Source organism: Metopolophium dirhodum, chromosome 1, assembly GCF_019925205.1.
Source record: "Metopolophium dirhodum isolate CAU chromosome 1, ASM1992520v1, whole genome shotgun sequence".
Taxonomy (NCBI): Eukaryota; Metazoa; Arthropoda; class Insecta; order Hemiptera; family Aphididae; genus Metopolophium; species Metopolophium dirhodum.
The window spans coordinates 130253546-130275314 of NC_083560.1; the positions used below are offsets into that span (position 1 = coordinate 130253546).

At 28.3% G+C, this 21769-nt stretch overlaps 2 pseudogenes; both read left to right on the top strand.

Moving 5' to 3' along the window:
* The first annotated feature begins 6548 nt into the window (after nt 1–6548).
* LOC132934345 (uncharacterized) lies at nt 6549–7591 on the top strand (annotated as a pseudogene).
* A 415-nt stretch (nt 7592–8006) lies between these two features.
* On the top strand, nt 8007–9088 carry LOC132953726 (uncharacterized; annotated as a pseudogene).
* The last annotated feature ends 12681 nt before the right edge of the window (nt 9089–21769 follow it).

Consider the following 21769-nt stretch of genomic DNA (forward strand, 5'->3'; position numbering starts at 1 on the left):
TAAAAATTAAGTAAATTCTTACTACAATATATTAATCTTAATATACAGTCTTATATTGACTAATCTTATATATTATTTTGTAATTTTCTTATGGTACATACTATTGAAACAGTTAATGATTCCCAACTAGCACAATTTATCAATATCTTGAGAAGGCTAGTTGAAATGAGCTTATCTTTAATCTGAGAATGTCCAGAAGCTTCTTTATATGAAGTCACAAAATCAACTAAAGTAAAATCTGGACATATTAATGAATGACATTCTTTTAGTTCCACATCTGATACTGACATCTTTATAAACTGCAATGGTTTTAATTTATAGCAGTTGCTTGTGTCTAATCTTCTGAGCATATAATTTGTAATATGTTCAATAATATCATTACGAATAGCAGAAAAACACCTATTATCTGTTACAAATTGATGGCTAATTTTTCTTCTAGAATTTGAAACATGGTCAAAGAGCTGGAACCCTTTAAGCATATATGTTGTTGTATCTTTACCATCGTTGGAAGTATATGACACATCTGTAGTGTTAATTATAGTATCTTCCCAACCTCCAACAAGTGGTGATTCTTTCATTTTACTAATAATATGTATAACACTGTCTCTTTTTTCTTCCACATATAATTCCATAAAATAATTTATAGGTAAATTCGGTCCAACGCACTTCAAAATATTTGGGTAAATGTAACAAAGACATTTCGTTCTCATCTGCAATTTTTTTTAATTCTTTAGTATGGAAGTATGTTGCTATTGATGCACATGATTCAATAATTTGTTTTACTTCCACAACATTTGCTGTAAGTTCTTCCCAAGCTAACGCACTGCGGTGTACTGCGCACCAAACTTTCATTAAAGGCATATTATTGAGAAGCCTATCATTAGTTAATAATGCCCATAAACCATTTTTTTCTCCTACATTAATTGAAGCACCATCTGTGACAACAGAAGATATAAGTGGGAGTATTTGATCTCAAGGTAAATAATGTTTAATCGACTTTTTTATTGCATTATAGTAACTTAAAGCACCTCTGGTTTCTGGTTCTTCAAATCCCAAAAAAAGTAAATCAGTATTTCCTTCTTTAGTAATTATTTTCAACAACACATGGATATTATCTATTTGAAAGCGATCAACAGTTTTTTTTTCAGCTCAGGAATATCAGCAAGCACTATATGCCGAAGCATTTCTCTATGTCCAGGTGGATTAATATATTGAAGTTCTCCTTCCAAAGGTTTTAATGGGCTAAATTTTTGTTGAATATCTAGTTTTTGTCGTTTTAAATAAGCAACTTCACTAGAAGGCTATGACCAGGCACTGATAGTTCCTCGTTTGGCATCATTAAAAACCGTGCACACCAACTCACTGATTTTTTGAGATACCTTTAGGTTTTGTGCAGAGATTAGTTTATCTAAAGGAGCTTCTTTGGTTTTATCTTCTTTAGGTAAAGTAGACAAACGATGCACTTTTAAACATTCAAAGTGTTCTTTTGATAATAAATGGTTAGAATATATATTTTTTCTCAGTACAGTACCACCAGATGAACAAATAGCTGGTACATGATTTTTTTGCTTTGTGTGTATCAATACCGTACATGGATACTGAACACAAATAGAACATCTCATTAACTTCCTACCTTTGGTCAGAGGAACTTTTTCAAAACAAGCATTATTTATCATATTACTCTCAACATCAGGCTCTTCAGGCATATCATCATTAGTGTCGTTTACAGAATTAAATTTATTTGCCACATAAGAAGCTCCATTTTCATCACCATTGTTTTCATTATTATTACTTACAATTTTTAAATTAACATCATCTAAACAATATAACGCATCTAATCAAATTCAAGATACATTACCTACTAATACTGAATTAATAATAAATTATTTTAAAAAATTAAGTAATGAAAATATCAACTATTTAAATTGATATTATTATTATTATAATCCTTAAATACAATTTGCAATAAATGACTTTCATAGTATATTAATTTCTTACCTTTAGTCTGAGTAACTTTTTCAAAACAAACATTAACACCAGGCTCTTCAGGCATATCATTATTAGTATGCTCATTTTGAGCTGTAACGGTAGATATAGCAGGGTCGATTGTTTTCTCTTTTTTTATCAGCCACTTAATATGCATTATTAATATTAAAAAATTTAATACTTAAATAGTTAAATTTTCAAACCAACATTGAATAAAGTAGATTAAATAATAACTATAATAAAACCTGGAATCATAGATCGTAGTTGATTGATTGATATTAATATTTAATCTTATCATAGATTAGAAGTATATTACACTATACATAAAACTGTAGGTACTGTATAATATGTCTTAATCAATGGTTTTATAATATAATAATAATTCTAAATATAGCAATAGCCATAGCTGATAATATGAGGAAATAAACATATAATCAAAATATTGATAACATAGATGGTATACATTAAATTCTTATCTATCAATTTCCCAACAATAATTTTTCAATTAATGAAGAAAACTGTAAAAAAAAGCATTACACACTTTTTAATTTCGTATTACACACTTGGCATTTCGTACTACACAAAGTGTGTCGTACTACACACAATTTTAGTCCCTGCGGCGGTATACCTTTTTCTATGACCGATATAATATAATCGATATAAAAATGTCCATTGATGATACCAATTTAATACAAATAAAAATGGTTATAATAAATTATCAGTTCAATTCAATTGCAATAATAATAAAATAAAAATTCATGTTATACATTTTGTCATAATAAATATAGTATTATATAATAAAAAATAATAAAAAAATCATATGTTATGAATTATTATATTGGTTGAAATTTAAATGAAACGTTAATTATAAAATTTAATGGTTTCAATTTGTTTATTTAAGTAATCTAATTTTAAATGTTTTTTTTTTTTCTATAATCTTTCTTTTTAGTATTAACGCTATTAATTAAGACATATGTATTAATCTGGAATGATTTTAAGACTTCAATGAATTGAAAAATATGTGGATGACTAGAGTAAAAATATGAATTCAATTTCGAGTGAAAAGATTCACATGCATTTGTTGTTCTTTTTATACTATTTGAACATTCAGACCAAACATGAGGAGGGAATTTAGAATTTTCAGAAATATAGTTATCTAATATATAGTCTGTAAATGTTGTAATACGTTGTGTACATCTTCTATATTCATTGGAATTTTTGGTAGGATTGATCTACGAGCGTTATAAATGTTTTTCCGAACTAAATTTATATCATTAACTGTACATTGAATAGAATCACCATTCACCAGCACTAAGTTCTGCACAAATAACTTTCGATGGTCTTGTGCTAAGATCCGATAGGCTTTTTCGTTTTGCAGAATTACTTAATTTTTGTCAATTGAGGTGAGTGATGTCGTCATAAGGCGTATGTGAGGTAGGATTACTTATTACATTTTGATGAACGTCTACTTTCATATAGCTTTTGCATTTTTTATTCGTACACTTCCATCGAAAATTGTTATTGCTTAACATTTTATGATACCCGAACTTGTAACCATCAATTATTTTAAAACCATTATTCGTGACCAATTTAGAACTACACATTTCTTCCATAGCTTAAAAATTCGTATTTTATTAAATTAACTTATTATTTTTTTTTTTTTTAATTTGATGAGTGGTAATTGCACAACTATTGGTCTAATAAGACGAATCGACCGAATCATACTGAATAAAAGTAAAATGTGAAAATATAATGCGAGTAAAATACAAAACATTATCGACGTAATTGCTATATCTTATCGAATCTAACAACCAACAAGATGTATTATGTATACATGTTCCCATTCCTTCTTCACATAAAATAATACCCACATAAGTTATTAATATAATATACTATCATAAAGTACCTATCATAGATAAATTGTATCTATATTGTAAGTAAGTAACGCACGCACTCACACACATGTATACATCGTATACATGTATACAGTACATGTATACAGTACAATTTATGAACTATCGATTTTAGTGACACGATACTATCGATTCTAATGATTTTTGAAGATAATATCGATGATAATAATATGGCTGACTTGCGTCCCCCAAAACGGGACGCAACTTACCGGTCAAATTTACTACATGAAAAATATTTTTTTTTTTGGGACGCAAGTAAGTAGTATATACAATTATATCGGTAGGTACATAAGTAAATATGAAAATATAGTAATGTGACATAATGGGATTATAATATATTAATATGAGACGTAGGGACGTAGCAACTATTAGCATATAATGAGTGTAGACGTGTAGTTATTACTTATTAGTTATAATAAATCGATATCGTCTTAATCGTCGTTAATGATAATTGATAAGTGATAACCCATTTACTGGGAAAATAAACATATAGGTTTGCTAAAAATAGATTAACATTGTGTTTTTATACGTTCATATTATTATCTGATATGAAAATCCTACGATAGTACATTACTATTTACTACACATTTAGTACGGTAACAGTACGATTATGAAGAAGTAAATAACGTTATTTTTAAATTAATTTAAAGATTCTTTATAATCGTGGGTACTATTATTTATTGCCAGCCAATATCGTTATCAAAATATGATAATGTGAATAGATTTCCTTGTGTTTTTGTTTAAACTTTAGTAGTTAAATACTTAAAAGTTCACATAAATTCATATCATATTGTTCATAATCATAATTCATAACGCAAATGTTAACTTTCAACTTTTAAACTGGTCAATGGTGAATAATTTTTAAAAATGAGTGCTAAACCGAATCGTCGAGTCAAAGGGGGCGCAGAAAAAGCTCGACTGAAACGTGTAACGTCACGGAATTTTTAGCCTCCTTAATAAATTATAATATCCCCGAGCATACCTATTCTAACGTTGTTGACAAGTCAACGCACCTTTATTCTTCCCACCACGGGTAATAAAACTAGATATCGCGCGCTAGTGCACTAATGACCGCAGTGTTATGTAATAGTTGTTCCCCGATCCCCCCTTTACCATGCAGTGTCCGTCGTCAAAGTGTCACGGTTGCCCGCCGCCCGTTGCCGCCGGCGCTTTCGTCGCGTCCGCCGGCACGGCCCGCAGGCAATACTGTCTCTATATCCCAATAATTACTGTATGAATTCCCGCAAACTTACGACACTGACCTGCCCCACTCCATCAAGACCCAACACCAAGTTCAGCAACGGCCTGACTGCTTGGCCACCGACCAATACCATTTAATACTTTTTCCAACGGCCAACACGTCGGACGTGCCTTTTCTTGATAGCAAATTTGTAAAAATCGCTCCGGTCTCACGGCTACCACAGACCACGTGATCGCGCGACATTTTTTCGACATTTTCAAAATTTTTTTACTTGTTTTGAGCTGTTTACGGACAATTTAAAATTAAAATTAGTATTGTTTTATTTTTTTAATTGTCAATGTATTTTAATTGTTGTATGGTAAAAATGCGTGAAAATACAAGGCTCCTCATATATTTTTACAATAGCAGTTGAAAAATATTAAAAATACATAGGCACAATGAGGATTTAAAGTTCGATTTTTGACAAAATTTATCAAATTTAATAATTATTTTGTAGTTAAAAATGTATAAAATGTTCAACTTTTATAGCTAGGAATTGAAAATTAAAAACAAGGTTCCACGTAAATAGGTTATATATAAATTAGGTACTTTATCCACAATAATATCATCAATTAATATACTCAGTAATGACGCTGTGACTAGTAAATGTTTTAAATGATTTTATTATTGACAATTTGGGGGGAATTCAATTCATGGTGAATGCTCAAACTAATGTAAGTTACAATTTTTACAATTCCCTATAGACACTTAAAACTAATACAATAACTATACACAGGTGCTATCAATATATAGAGACATAAACAAAATAATAGAATACACAGAAATCAAAAACATAGAAGAAAACATAATAGAGGCAAATGGCGCAAATATAAATGAAATAGCCACAAATATTATATCACAAAATTTCAGCAAAAAGTTAGGGAAAAAAAAATTAGGGACCATAAAAAAAAACCATTAGAAATACTGAAAAGTAAATCTGTTAAACATTATTGCGAATTCTTAATAATAACAAAACAAATAAATGATATACAAATACATGATAATTATAAAATATATACAATGCCTCAAGAATATTTTAACAACAAAATTCCTAAGATCCCGGCCCCTTCAGAATTCAATATGAACACCTATTTATTTAACACTGATATTCGATCTTTAGATCATTTAATTTCCAGTACAATGATGTATAATAACATACAGAAAATTGTTGATGAGTAAGTAGTGAACATAACTTATAATAACAAATAATAACTAATAATAACTAATAACTAATAACTAATCTTAATATTTCAATTTACAGTGTCCAAATATGTGAAAAACATTTAATTACAACTTAATACAAACAAAAAAAATATTTAATCAAATTATATATGGTACTAAAATATACAAATACACTTAAAAATCTAACATATGGCATTATCGACAATAATAATAAAAAAATAATTAATTTTTTACCATTTATTTGTATGAATAATATATTGTCATTGGACAAATATTTTGATCAATTTTTGGAAGATTTGGATTCCTGGTGGCTGAAAAATGTGATTGATATGTCATATCAACCTACAGGGTAAATATTTATTGACTATTCCAACATCACCTACTTTATTTAATTAAAATAAATAATGTAAAATATGAATTTAAAAATAAATAGAATCCATTCATCCACAAATACCCATAATATTTTAATTGATAATGAATCGGTAGTAGAAATATCCATCCCGGCCAACAGCTGCAATGATGTGTTGATTTTGTCCTGCCTACTAACAATGGAAAAAGAACGCACAGTATGCCCTAAAAAAAATGTTTAAAATTCATTACACATAATTATTTAAAATTTATTAATGGCATTTAATTTTTTTTTACAGTTATCAAATATTTTTGATCACATTAGGATTGTAATGTGTGTACTCAAATATAATTTTATTGATAAAAAATCATTAAAAAAAGAACTACAAGAATTGGTAATCAATAAATATTTAATGATTAAAGTTTATCATAAATACACCATATATACTCTCAGTATGGAAAATATTATAAATCAATTTAATACAAAGAGGAATTCAATTTTATATATCGATAAAATTTTGACTATCAGCCGCGATACATATTTTATAACGGCCGTATTTTACAATGTAACTTTATTTCTTTTATTCTTATACCGGCAATAATTCACAACTTCAAATTATCTTCTTCTTTGTGTATTTGTTTCAGCTACAAACTACTATGAATCCAAAAAAAAAAATAAAAACAATCAAACCAATATCAATAAAATAAATGTATTCAACAGATTCCAAAGAAAATTCATATTTATAAAAGAATTTATCAATAGCCTTCTAGAAAAACATTTTACAAACATTACATACAATAATATAGAAAAAAATTACTTCATGGAAATCGAAAATTATAAAAAAATTTAAAGAATCTGCTGCAAGTTTTGCCCAAAAAAAAAAATGATTCATAATACACAACAGATGAAATTTTAGACTGAAATACTGCCATAGTCTACATATTTTTTTTTTTTTTTTTTTTGAGGAAAATGGACATTGGAGGAAAACGGTATCTCGTTTTTGGAGGAAAATGGCTACAGCCAGTTTAAAAATACCTTTCTGTTGACCTGATGGTTCGTTGTAATGATTGTCTTCAGTTGACAAACACGTTTTCTTCATTGAACTGCTCACAAAGTGTATATACAGTGTTACTATACAATTAATAGAATATAAGAAGAACATGGAGACGAAACGTGATCGAGAAATGCTAGAAGATGACGTTTATTTTTGATAAATTAAGTGTTGATGAACAAAAAAAGTTTTGGAGATGTCGTCAAAAGAATGATTGTTTAGCAAGAATTCATACAAGTATTGACAATAAAACAATTTTAAAAAGATCTAAAAATAAGCATACACATGGTTCTGATGCTGCCAAAATTGAAACACAGATTTGCAAATGAGTGCACGTTAGGCCTATCACAAGCAGCAAAGGTGATTATATAATATATCATAATATAAAAATAAAAACAATTTTAAAATCAATAATTAATATGTAATTATATTAATTATTAATTTATATATTATATATAATTAGTTTTTTTTTCATACTAGGGTGTACTTCCGAATAATGATGCATTAAAAAAGCAAATCAGAAAAAAACGGAGAGAAGTTCAGTTTGCACCACCAGCACCTTTAGATCTTATTTCATTGGAAATACCAGAAATATATCAAACTTATTCACCAGAAGAAGGTATTCATGAAAATTTTTTATTAGCTGATAGTAGTAAAGAAATTAATAGAATCTTAATATTTGGAAGACAAACAGGGCTAAATATTTTAGAGCGTTCTAAAACATGGTTTTTTGATGGTACATTTAGTGTTAGTCCTTCATTGTTTTCGCAAGTATACATTATTTTGGCAGAAGACGTGGGTGGTATTCATCCAGTAATATACGCACTACTACCAAATAAAAAAGGTGAAACTTATCGCAAATTATTTACGATGTTAATCAATTTAAGTCCTGGATTATTACCACATTCTATTTTCATTGATTTTGAAATCGCTTCTATTCATGCAATTAAAGAAGTGTTTCCTCAAGTTAATATACATGGATGTTATTATCATTAAACAAAAAATTTTAGGAAAAAAATGGGGGACATAGGAATGATATAAAATTATAACAATAATGCTAATTTTTCTGTAATGGTAAAAATGATAATTTCACTAGCATTTGTACCGATTGAAGATCTAGACGCGGCAACAGATTTGCTTGCTGATGAATTATCTGACGAAATTGTTCCGTTACTCAAATGGTTCGAAGAATATTATATAGGAATATTATATAATTATATTATATTGGTAACTGGTGGAATTCCACCGAAAAAAAAAAGAAATGCATAGATAATGATAAAATAATTCTAAAATTGGTTTCAAATTATGATAAAAATAGAATTATATTATTTTTAAGAGGCATTGCAAACAATGTCTCATTAGGCTAACACTTTTTTATGTATTTCCTTTTAATTATTTACCATAAAAATTATTCAATTATTATTATGAGTTTATTTTCATTATTTAATTTTATTGGTTATCAGTTATCACTTATTATTAATATTGGTTGGCGACAAAACCGCAGCGCCAAAACAGCAGCGCCCAAACGGTGGCGCCAAAATAGAGCCAGCGCCAAAATGTCCTAGACCGGTTGGACCATATGCAACAATATTCTAATATGTCTGTAAATAACTGAACCCGAAAATACTTTTAAGTTTTAATTAATTAAAAAAACATATTACTTTCACATATACAAAGTAGTCATTGAATAATAAAGTTCTGTTTTAATTCTAAATCCTAATAAATGCAAACATAATATTATAACTTGAATAATTTTAAAAAGTATATCAAACCAATTAATATTGTAACCAATACACAAAAATATATTTTTAAAGGACTGAAGCAGTATTAAATACAAAAAAAAAACAGAAAACACTGGAGTCATCATGGACAAAAGATCACCATCACCTCAAAATTAATTTTAATTTTTCAAATTTTTTTATATCACATATTCACAGGAACCATTTTTTTTTGGAATTTTAATATTATAATTAATAAAAGAACGAAGTTTATTTAAATACTATGACTTATTTTCTAATTATTTAAATAGTAAAATAGAAACACACATATGTTTTTCATCTGAAATCGTATTACAAAAAAAAAAAAAATTTTAATTATATTTATAATAATTTAATAATATTAAAAAAATAGTTTTTCACTATTTTAAAATATTTTAAAAATATTTCTTTCATAATTTTAAAATATTTAAAAATATCATTTAATAATATTTTCAAAATATTTTCAAAAAACATTTTTTTAATATATTTAATATATCGATTTCTCATTTTATTTTGAATGGAAATCTGGCCATTTGAACATTTTAAAAATGATTAAAACACTTATAAACTTATAAACCTTATTCTAACCTTTTAAATCTTATATAGGTATTCAAAAAAACTAACTTCCCATACAGCATTTGTCAATCAATACAATTGTATAAATATTGAATTTGAATTGGATTTAAGATATTTAAATTTAAAAGTATTTGAAAATAAAATACTGAGGAAGATTTGTGGTCCAGTGTTTGATAGCGAGCTAAATAATTGGCGTAGAAGAAAAAATACTGAACTAAGAGAAATCACTGAAGTTCCACTATTAACAAGCCACATTAAGTGTCAAAGACTCAAATGGTTTGGTCATACCATGCGGAAAACAGAAACCACTAATACGAGAGCAGTAATGGAGTGGCAACCGACAGGGAAAAGACCAAGAGGGAGGCCTAGAAAGCGATGGATGGATGGAATAAGGAAGGACTTAGAAACATTGGAAGTGACAAATTGGGAAGATGGAGTTCAGGATCGTGATTATTGGAGAACGGTGACGGTGGCGGCCAAAATTCTTAAAGAATTGTAAAGCCAAAAGAAGAAGAAGAAATTTAAAAGTTAATTAATTATTGATAAAATATTTTATTTTTTACGCTGTAACCAAAACATTGTATAGTTATGAATAGAGTCCGGATTTGTATGCATTTACATATTTGTAATGAGTGTATGCATTTCGATGGGAGTAAGAAATGTGGACGATTTGTGTAACAGATAATGCATAGAAAAAATTTTATTTTGCATATAAATGCATATTTTAGAAATGACTGCATATTTGAAAATTTTTGCATGTTCAAGCATATTTTGTATAAAAGCTTATTAAGCCAATTATTTTGTTTCAATTTCCTCGTAGAAATTATTATTAGTTCATTACGTATTGTCGGGAAATAAATGTTATTCTCCGTTTGTTATATTTTTGGACAGTTTATGTTAAAATTATATCTCGTTTATCACAAGTCACAACATGGTCAACGGCAACAATGCTGACTGGTTTTATTATTAGACTTATATTTTTTAAACACGCCGCGTAGTGTTGTCGCGTTGCCGTTGTCGGGCATAATCGTCATTCGTCAGTCAATTGTGCACTAGTGCCCATATATCATTCGTGATCCGCGTTCCGTGAATTTATATATTAAAATTTTTATTTCATAACAATTTATACATTTTAAAATGCCGAAAAGTCGAAGCACTGTTCCAACTTTAATAAAAACATGGATTGCTCTTTATAATACAACAGACGAAACCATTTTTACCACGGATGGCGCTGTAGTATTTTGTCAATTGTGTGACAAAAAAATTGTGTGCTCAAAAAAATTTCAATTACAACAACACGTTGATACCGCTTTACATAATAGTGCTCTAAAACGTAGAGGAGATAAAAAAAAAAAACAATTATTTGTATTGGATGCAAAACCGAAATCCGGTAACGTTTTTAATGAGGATCTTTGTGCAGCTTTGGTAGTATCTAATATACCTTGGAATAAACTTCAAATTCCCGAATTCAAGAATTTTTTGGAGAAGTATACAGGTAAGCATATTCCTGACGAGAGTACATTAAGGAAAAATTATCTTGGTCCATGTTATGATAATGTTATTATTGCAATCAGAGAAGTTATTGGCAACTCAGATATTTGGATTGCTGTTGACGAAACAACTGATACAAACGGCCGCTACATAGCAAATTTAATAGTTGGCGTTTTAAAACATGATACACCAAGTCAACCCTATCTTTTAGCATGTAAAGAACTGCCTAAAACCAATCATTCTACAATATCTCGGTTCATTAATGACAACTTAAAAATATTATGGCCTGCAGGGGGAAACGATGAAAACCTACGGTTGTTTTTATCAGATGCAGCACCATATATGGTCAAAACAGGAGATTCATTAAAGGTCTTTTACCCAAATATCGTTCACGTAACATGTGTAGCACATATGTTAAACAGAGTAGCAGAAAAAGTTAGAGAATTGTTCCCTAATGTAAACAAATTGATTAACAATGTAAAAAAATGTTTTTTAAAGTCACCTTCCCGTATTCAACTTTATAAAGAAATACTACCCGGTTTGCCATTGCCACCTGAACCAGTTATTACAAGATGGGGTACATGGATAGAAGCAGTTATATTTAATGCAAATAACTATGAAGGTATTAAAACTGTAGTAGAAAAACTAGACAATGATTTTTCGGCAAGTGTAGAGAGTTGTAAGAAAATGTTCAATTTGCCTACAGTAAAAAATGATTTAGCATTTATAAAAATTAACTTTTCTGGACTCATTCAGGCAATTACAAATTTAGAAGATACTAAATTGACTTTAGTACAATCATTAGAGATTATGAAAAATATCATTTCAGAACTATCAAATATACAGGGTGACAAAGGTTCTATTATAAAAACTAAAATAACTCAATTGCATCAAAAAAATAAAGGGTTTCAAGTAATGGAACGAATTGGACAAATTATATCAGGTAACAATGAAATACAACTTCCAGAAAACTTCAACCCTTGCTCCGTAGCCAACATGAAATATGCACCACTGACATCAGTAGATGTGGAAAGATCGTTTAGTCTGTATAAACATATATTGAGTGATAGAAGAACAAATATGACACCTGAGCACATGGAAAAATATATTATTGTCAACTCTTTTTACAAAAATTAAAAATCATACATTGTATCTATTTATCAAAATATTTTTTATTAATAACAAAATTATGTTTTTATTGGTTTAAATTGTTTTTTTTTTATAAAATGTCTTTATATTGTATTTTTTTCATAAATATGTACCAAAGATATGGTATTAGAGGATTTAATACATTTTTTATTTTTATTATTCTTAATAATTAAAGTATTTGTTTTATTTGTTGAATATATTTTTAAATATTTACTGTTCTTTAATAAGTCTTTAAAGTTGATGTCTATAATTAAAAAATTAAGTTCATATAATTTTGTTAAATTATTATTTATGGAAGAAATTAAAAAAAATATATTAAAATGCATATTTTGGGTATAAGAGCATATTTTTGCATATTATTAAAAAAAAATAAGAGCATATCAAGTGCATATTTTGAAGTTTTTTGATGCATAAATGCATACTATTTTGGCCTTTTTTAGTGCATACAAATCCGGACTCTAGTTATGAATAAATATTGGCTCAACAATATTTAATTTTAAATGATGATTAAAAATTGAATAAATCTTAAAACTCATAATTATTAATATTCTATCTATATTTTCTATTCATTGAATAAAATATATTTTATTTCCAATAGTAATTGGAAATTAAATGTATCTTATAATGTAACATTAAATAACTTAACTATATTAATATTTATGTTTTGTTAATACTCATAATCTATTCAATATTTATAATTATTATTCTATTTTTATTTTTTATTCATCGAATAAAATATATATTATTTTCAATGCAAATCGCAAATTGAATGCAACTTAAAATGTAACATGAAATACATTTCCTAAAAAAATATGTATTTATAATCTTTAAAAAGTATATCATAATTTTATTTTTATCTTCATTATAATAATAATAAATAATAATATATAATAGCGATTACAATATAAGATATTAATAATATGCTTAGCAGCTATAGTCGACAGTAAAATGTAATTACAAACTTGAAACTATACAATATATAGAACCGAGCGAACATGATATTTTATGATATTTGTAATTTTGTGTATATCATTTTATATTGACATGTATGTGAATGCTCAATAATGCATATAAGTTAATATTAGGTACCTAATTGCAACTAAAAAGCATATATAGTTGCTGTAATAGTTTGGTGGATACCTATATATTTTGAACTTAAATATATATACACGCGTTATAATTAATAGGTACTTATAATCGACTTATACCCTTTTACACGCCCACCGACAATATATGTATATTATATATTAATAAATATAGGTACGTCCGCCTCATAGAATGTGCAGACGTAGCGGATATGTATATCGGATATAGAATTATTCATCAATCACTTTTAATATAATGCACTTAAAACTAATAGTGCCTAATAAGTTATTTTAATTAACTTATTCAATAAGACATAATGCACTGCATAGACGATAGACCTATAATAAACTAATGGACATCGCATAGAGGTTTTGGCCGTTACTGTGTGCCGAAACATTATTTATATAACCCAAAACATGATTTTTCTCTCTTATATGTTCAATGCTCATATGTTATGTTGTCTGGATTAACCATGGCAGGACGTTAGCTTACAGGTCTATGATACACTGACAGTATACATTGTATAATCTGCTGATACGACTCAATAGTACTAATAACTATTATGTCGAAAAATATCCTTAATATGGCTCAAGAACGTGGTCTATAGTCTGTCACTATAATAGTACAATAATTTACAAAATTGCTACGACCTAAAAGGATTGAAAATCGTAAACAATTAAAACTGTCATCATTTAGTACCAGCTATTAATATGATAATAGCTACACAGTGTGTATTATATTATTATTGTTACCGAGTAAAATCGACGATAAAATGAATATTTTTATAACCGTTATCTGTGTGTAAAACCAATATTATTCTATATGTTTAGACATGGAAATTGTTGATAAAGAGTGAAGTGCGGGGTACGCGTTGCACACCATATCGCGTAGTTGCGTATTTTCTTTTTAGTTATTATTTATTATTCCATGTCTTGTACTATTTTCAACTAATTTGTCTACAACTGTCGTCTGTACAGATTATTGTATTAATACGACGATAACCGTTTACGCCGTTGTTACGCTTCAGATTTGGTAAGTGAAACAATATAAATTATCCATAATATTATTATATATGAATATAGTGGTACCGATAGGCACCAACACTAAACCATTTTATGAATCTTCTGTTTTTTTTTGTAATTAAGCTTCCGTGTTATTGCCAATTTCACTGTTGATATACTGCTACGACTGTCGACTGTACGTATTATTAACTTATTGTCTTTGTCACTATACTGTCAGTAATCTAAGTATGTCAAACAATAAAAATATTAGTAGGTCTACTAAACGTAGACGATTTTTGGAGGATCTGGAAATGGTAGATTATCTGTATGACAATGATAAAAATGTAGAATGTGAACTACAACCAAGTACATCATATGAAGTAGATTATAATTTAGCTAATGAAAATACTAATTTATCAGTATCAAATGCCAATAAACTATTTACCGACATTAAATTACCAGGTAGTCCAATCTCATGTGATGGGTTTTCAATTAATTCTTTAAATGAAGCAGATAATGAATTTGAAAATTATTTATTTTCTTCAGATTCTGATTTTGACGAGGATTTTGATACCAATGAACAACTTAAAATTTTAGTTGTTCGTTTGATATGTATGAGGACGAAGATTGTATTTTAAAACCATTAGCAAAATGGGCAGTAGCTCATAATATCACTCTCAACTCTTTGTCTTCATTACTGAAAGTATTAAAATGTCATAAATGTTTTAAAGATATCCCAGTTGATGCTAGAACTGTATTAAAAACAGATAAACCTAATCAATGTAATGATATTCAAATTGTGTCACCTGGTTTATATTACCATTTTGGGGTTTCTAATGGCCTAAATTGTCTTGGTGATTTTGTGCTGGTGCATTTTTATGATGTAATTAAAATTGTAATAGAAATTGACGGATTACCCCTTACAAAAAGTTCCTCAAGTACATTTTGGCCAATTTTAGGATATGCTCGATACCCAGCTATTAATCCTTATAGTCAACATAATATATGTATTATAGGGTTGTACTGGAGAAAAGAAAAACCTCAATCTTGTAATGATTATTTAAAATATTTGGTGTCGGAACTTAAAGATTGGTATACAAATGGCATGCAAATAAAGTTTGGTAAATAAATTGTGATAGTTGATACTTTTTGTTGTGACTGCCCTGCTAAGAGTTTCATTTTATCTGTAAAAGGACACGCTGGTTATTCGTCCTGTATAAGATGTAGAATAGAAGGAGAACGTATAAACAATACAACATGTTTTTTGGAAACCAACTTTTCTAAAAGAACTCATTCGGATTTCTTAAATCGTGTGGATGATGATCACCATATCACTTCTACTGTTTCTATACTTACTGAAATACCAGGTATAAATATAGTTGAAGATTTCAGTCTTGACTATATGCATTTGGTATGTTTGGGGGTTATGAAAAAGATGCTATTACTCTGGTTAGGTGTATCAAAAAATGCTCCTGTCAATGTCCGTATTCCAAGTCGAAGTGTTAACAATATTTAAAATCATTTATTGTTATTGAATACCTTAGTACCGAGTGATTTTTCAAGAAAATGTAGAGGGTGAAATGAAATTTGCCGGTTTAAATCAACTGAGTTTAGATTATTTTTATTATATACAGGACCTGTGGTCTTAAAAGATATTTTAAATAATGAATGTTATTTTCATTTTTTGTGTTTACACATCAGTTTTAGGGTTCTCTTATGTCCTGGTAGTTCTGACAAGTTAGTGAATTTCAGTGAAAAACTTATTAAATACTTTGTTGAAAATTTTAGTATAATATATGGTCCTCAGTTTATTTCTCATAATGTGCATGGATTATTGCACATTGTGGACGATTATAAAAAATTTAAGTCGCTTGAAGAGTGTTCATGTTTTCCTTTTGAGAATTACATGAAAGTTTTAAAAAAAATGGTCCGAAAGCATGAAAAACCACTTGAACAAGTTATTAAACGTTACCATGAATCTTTATTCTTTAACCAACCAATTGTTTTGAATTCTCAAAAAAAAAAAATTTATAAAAAACCTTACAGTTATGGACTTTCAGTATTTGAGCACTTAACCGTTCCACATTTCCAGATAGTTTTTAAAAATAATATTAAAATAAATATTAAGTCTTCATCTGACAGCTATATTGGGTTCACAGATGAAACAGGTCTTAAAATTTTTAAGGTTTTTAATATATGTCGTGATTCTACGACAGAAAAATATGTTTTTGTAGTTAATCATTTTGAAACTATTGGCATTTTTTTTGATAAACCCATCAGTAGTCTTAAATTAGGTATTGCTGTGGTGAACAATTTATCAGAATTTTATTCCACCATAGACATTGAGAATACTGAATTCGTAAAATATATGATATTGACTAGTAATAGTAATGAAAATGTTGCATACCCTATTTTACATTCATTTAATGTTTGAATTACTGACAGTTTATTGATATTTATGTTAATACATTTTTTTGTACCTGTTTATTATTTAATATAAAATTTGATTTATATGTTTTATTATTATATTAATTTATGTTAGTCATTTATTGTAATTGTATTTAATAGTGTGTATATTTGGTATAGTGTAAAATAAAGATGTCTCAATATTTGGTTATTGAATTTTATGAAGATAATTCAATAGAAGCTGTTCCAGCTAACTGGTTCAAAAAAAAAGAAGGCACGTGCGCATGGCCTAATACTAAAAATGCCAACGCATTAAAAAAATGTGTTGAACTAAAAAGCATTCCTAATGATGTTGAATACAGTTATCATTTGGCCAAAGTTTTGAAAATATCTGGTAAAATAGGTTATTTGTGTAACATATAATTTAGTTAATATAAATTTATGTATGCTACATTGATTTGTGCTGTATCATATAATATAAGTCCTTTTTAAGTTATATATATTGTAGCTGATTATTGTTAGTATATACACTATTGACTATATGCATTATTACATGTTAACATATATCAGGGGTGGGCAACTGGCGGCCCGCGAGCCTTTTTTATCTGGCCCGCGCTACATTTTCAAATTGCATTAGGTATAGGTATAAACTTTATCGTCTATACTCTATAATCTATAATGTCTAGTATAGTGTATACTCTATCTTATCGATATAATAATTGTTATCTGGTATTGAACATTGTTAAATGTATAAATGTCACAATATAGTTATAGTAGGTATGGATACGTATAGATTTTAACCATAGCTGTTTGTACCGATCTATTTAATTATATCAGTTTCTTCGTATCGTTCGTGTCGTGCTGTCGTTGAATTTATTGTTTTCGTTTTTTGTAGTGCCTAATAATGTCCGCAAAAAAGCGTAAAATTGATGATGAAAATAGAACTTTTAATACCTCATGGGAGAATGACTATTTATTTATTATTAACAAACAAAAAAAAACCTCAATGTCTAGTTTGTTTAAGCGTTATTGCGGTCTTAAAAGAATATAATTTAAAAATACATTACATGACAAATCATTTGTCCAAATATGAAAAATACATTGGTGATGCAAGAGAGAGTGTTGTAATTGATCTCAAAAGAAAACTTCAATCACAACAAAATGTGATGACAAAAGCAACAACTTCACAACAATCAAGTTTATTGGCTTCATATATAATTTCTAACGAAATAGCAAAATCTAAAAAATCGTTGAGTGATACTGAATTTGTTAAAAACTGTGCGATAAAAATGGCTAAATCAATTAACGAACACAAAATTGCCAGTGAATTTGAAAAAATATCACTTTCAAGACGCACAGTGACACGACGTATAGCTGACACTGATAGTGCCATTCGTAAGACATTGCAAACTATTATGACGTATTGTGCATATTTTTCGATTGCACTGGACGAAAGCACAGATGTTTCAGATGTAAGTCAACTTTTGATATTTGTTAGAGTTATATCTCCACAGTTTGAAGTGTATGAAGAGTTATTAGAATTATGTTCCTTGCATGGAACTACCAAAGGAAGTGATAAATTTAATGCAGTAAAAAATGCGATTGAACCATTTGGTGGATTCAAAAAAATGTCATCGATTGTGACAGATGGTGCCAAAGCTATGGTTGGCAAAAATATTGGTTTTGTTGGTTTATTACGCAAATCTAACGTTAATGTTCCTGCTATACATTGTATCATTCATCAGGAAGCGTTGTGTGGAAAAATAATGAAGCTTGACGGAGTTATGAATACTGTATTTAAAATTACTAATCTTATTAGAGGAGGCAACCGTAGTTTAAACCACCGTAATTTTATTACATATTTAGAGGAACTTGATTGTGAGTATGGTGATTTACTATTACACACGGATGTACGCTGGTTAAGTCGTGGAAAGTGTCTCGAACGTTTTTTTGTTTTGAGAAAAGAAATACTTGAGTTTCTTACAACGAATATTAAAACTGACACTACGTATTTAGAAAACCAAATGGTTGATAAACAATTTCTATGTTCATTGGCATTTTTAACTGATATTTCTCAACATTTAAATAAATTAAATTTACACCTTCAAGGTAAGAAACAAACAATTTCTCAAATTATTGGATTTTTAGATAGATTCAGGAAAAAAGTTGGTAGTTTTTAAAAATTAAGTCGTTGAAAAAAAACTAATACATTTTCCGTGTTGTGAAGTTATAAAAATAGAATTTAACAATGAGTTTAATTTTGAACAATGCATTACCCACTTGGATGAATTAACTGTAGAATTCGAAAGACGATTTGAAGAAGTTGAACTTATGTGCCCTCAAATAAATTTGTTTAATAATCCAATGGTAGTTGAAATTGAAAAGCAAGATGCTGAACTTCAATTAGAATTGTGTGAGTTGCAAACAGATCCATCATTATTATCTACAAAAGAGATTGACATAAGCTTTTGGAAAAAATTACCTACTCTAAAATATCCACTTTTACGAGAGTTCACATTAAAAATGTTATCCATGTTTGGAACTACTTACATTTGTGAATGTACATTTTCAAACATGAAACATATTAAATCAAAACATAGAAATCGACTTACAGATGAAACATTAAGTCACCTACTTCGTGTTTCTTCGTCCGAAAAAGAATTCGATTTTGCCGCGTTGTCATTAGAAGCCACACATCCTCAAAACTCTCACTAAACTGCAAATAACTATTTATATTTAAATATTTAATTAAATTATTTTCAATAACGCTTTTTGTATTACCTATGTCCTATTTCATTATAAACAAAATAAATGCTATTTAAAATGTATATTTTGAATATCCTTTTTTTTTTGCTTTATGCTCTGGCCCGCTATATTTTAAATTTCTAAAAATTGGCCCTATAGTAACTTTGAGTTGTCCATCCCTGTTCTAGACGATGAATTCTGTAAAGTTAAAGATCATACCACAATTTGTATTGCTGATTCGGACGCAATTGGTCTTATGTGTGATGGCTGGACTAACATTCGAAATGAGAGTATTATACATTTTGTAGTTACAACTCCTAAACCAATTTTCTATAAGTCATTAGCTACTGGAGTCGATCGAAATACTGGAGAAAATATAGTTAAACATATTATTTCTGTAATTGAAGATATTGGTCAACATAAAGTATTTGGTGTTATTACGGGTAATGCTAAAAATATGAAAAAAGCGTGGACTCTTATAACTGAAAACTATCCTTACATCGCTTCGTATGGATGTGTTGCACATGGCCTAAATTTACTGATCAATGATATAATTAAAATTAATTCATTATAAGAGATTATTAACGATGGAAAAGATATAGTCAATAATATAAAAAGGGGACACATAACTAGTGCAGCATTTCGGGATAAGAGAAATTCAAATAGTTCTACGTCTATGGCACTTTCCTTACCAGTTGTTACTAGATGGGGATCAGTAGTGGTTTTTTTAAAATCACTATTGGTTAATAAACAAATTATCCGCTCAATGAATGTTGATGAAAATGTTGAAAAAGACCTGAAGCCAAATGTAAAGAAAACTATAGGCTGTTTAAATTTCTGGAAAAAAGTTGAACATTTTTATATTTACTGAATCCAGTAGCAAAATGGATTGCAAAAATTGAAGGTGATACACCACAACTAAGTATTGTACCTATAATATTTATAGAAATAAAAAAATCATTTGAAGAGACATTTAACCCTAGGTTACACGCATTAAAAATATTCACGAGATCCACGCACACGGTGTTTTTGACCGTGTATTGAAATATTTCCATTAAAACTCGAGAAATTGAAATAATAATTATTTTATTGATTTTATTTTAAATAAATAAATATTTTCAAATGATTTAATTGATACATAATATAAAAAAATTAAACTTTTATTTAAATTGTATTACATATTAGATTATTAATAATATAAAATATTTTATTCTAAAAAAAAATCATCTTCCATCGTTCGTTGTGAACAGTTTTGGCAAATCGAAGGCACTGTATGTTCTTTACATATATATGATTGGCACTCGTTACACAAATTCGATGTTTTTCGGTTTTTTTTTCCAATTACAAAATGCACATCTTCCAGGAGCATTTGACGTCTTTTGTACTGGTTCCTCTATAGCATTTGTGATTTCACGTATTCGAACTCTTATATTCATTGGAATGTTTTTTATCTGTATTCTTTCCAACATATATTTATAAATTAATGCTTTTGAAAGACATTTTAAATATTCTCTGCGAACAATTTTTGCATTAGTGTTACTAGCATAAATAATTTGGCTATTTATGCCCGCAATATTTAGAACAGAAAAAAATATTGTCAATAGCCAACGCCGGCTGTTTCTTGAGACGGAATACTTTCCTTTCATTTGGTCAACAGTGTCGACTCCCCCTTTGGTCGAGTTATAAAATTTGATCATTTCAGGCTTTGATCTAGCACAGTCAGTATCAATGCTATCATCGTTATGCATAGTTGATATAACTAAAACAATTTTATTAGCTTTAGGTTTATATGACACTAAAGTCATGTTTTTTTTGAAACCAAAAATACTACTTTCAT